The sequence below is a fragment of the Cavia porcellus genome, unplaced genomic scaffold, assembly GCF_034190915.1.
Source record: "Cavia porcellus strain 051 isolate PalLab524CR breed Dunkin Hartley unplaced genomic scaffold, mCavPor4.1 scaffold_27, whole genome shotgun sequence".
NCBI classification, from domain to species: Eukaryota; Metazoa; Chordata; class Mammalia; order Rodentia; family Caviidae; genus Cavia; species Cavia porcellus.
Window position 1 is genome coordinate 18,544,922 of NW_026947510.1, and position 1,034 is coordinate 18,545,955.

Sequence of the window (1,034 nt, forward strand, 5' to 3'; positions counted from 1 at the left end):
GTATCAGGGTAATTAATACTTGGATCCAGAAAAGAATTTGGGAGTGTTGTTTCCTTTTCAATTTCATTAAAGCTTTTGAGGAATAGTGGCATTAAATCTTCCCTAAATTTTTTGTAGAATTCAGCAGTGAATCCTTTGGGACCTGGGTTTTCTTTATTTATCAATTTCACTTACTTACTTTTGGTTATTTAGAATTCCTATATCTTCTTTTTACCTCAGATCATCTTTTTCTTGAAATATTTCCTTATGTTTGTTAGCTGGACACTCCACAGCACCATTGTTGATGTCCTCTATAATTTTATGGGGGTATTTGCTACCCACATGGCAGCTCACAGGCTGGGTGGTCCTCAGGACCTCTGTATTAGTTCCAGAAAGTTCTCTGGCTAAAGACCAGTGCCACATCTGTTGGCATTGTTGAGTCTTGTCAAAAGTGATATTTCTCTTGTGTTTAATATTTTTCTGTTTCTTGTCAGATATTTGGGGACTCTGATGATCAGGGCAGGGGCAGAAGGCACTACCTCAATCTGGGCCTTTGTGTTCTGAATATTCAATTTCACCATAACCCTCAAACCTACCAATCATTTGCTGCCTCTGTAATGTCATCTCCCACTATTTTTGGGCACAGACCTAAGAGGCCAGTCTTGAGGCCAGAGCAGATGTGGACACTGACTTCACCACAGAGCACTTCAAGTACATGACTTTGATCTCACTGTGTTGAACTGTAGGCAGTATGTTGGAAGTAGCTGGTGTCAGAAAAAGCCAGATACAGGTTGACTCAAGAAAGTTGCAGCTTAGCCTACTGCTAGCCAAAAGTTGAAATTTTTTATATTTTCTTGGTTTAGCTTTGGTAATTTCTATATATGAAAGTATCTATCCTTTTTTCCTGAGTTTTCCATTTTATTAGAATACAGGTTCTCAATGTAGGTATTGATGATCTAGATTTCTGTAGGATTCATTGTGATTTTGGTTTGTCATAGATGGACTTTTTCATATTGAGGTAGATATCATCTATTCCAAATTTCTGTAGAGGTTTT

General features: G+C 37.8%; 1 pseudogene; it reads right to left on the reverse strand.

The window, feature by feature from the left end:
• Window positions 1-210: 210 nt before the first annotated feature.
• On the reverse strand, window positions 211-705 carry LOC106026241 (large ribosomal subunit protein uL11-like; annotated as a pseudogene).
• Window positions 706-1,034: the final 329 nt, after the last annotated feature.